Below are 499 nucleotides of genomic sequence, written 5' to 3' on the forward strand. Positions count from 1 at the left end.
AATAATGAAACTATTTATGTTTCATTTAGTTTTTGTGATTACACCTATCGGAAAACAGAACATGTGGGCTACCTGGATATGGCTTGAGGATTGAGGCAAGTGTATTTGTTTTTATCAAACACCAACTTAAGATAGAATTGATAATATAATAAAATACTGAGTAAAATATAAACACTTACCGCCACTAACAATGGTTATTGAACTTTCTCGTCGCTGATTATTGATAAATGGACACCCATCCTAATATCACCACAAAAGGTGTTTGTATCCTAGAACGAAAAATAAAAATGTTATTTAACCATCAAATATCAAATTTTGATTTCGAACATAATTTTTTATTTCAACTGATAATAGAATTTACTTTCGAACTCCTGAGGTTCCCTGACACTAATTTTAATTGACGCCGAAAAACTGATTTCGCATTTGGAATGTCATGAGCAATGATCCTCAAAAATTTCACTTAGGCGGATCCCGAGTAAAATTATAGGCATTAATCTTG

This window comes from Penaeus monodon, chromosome 32 (assembly GCF_015228065.2).
Source record: "Penaeus monodon isolate SGIC_2016 chromosome 32, NSTDA_Pmon_1, whole genome shotgun sequence".
NCBI lineage: Eukaryota > Metazoa > Arthropoda > Malacostraca > Decapoda > Penaeidae > Penaeus > Penaeus monodon.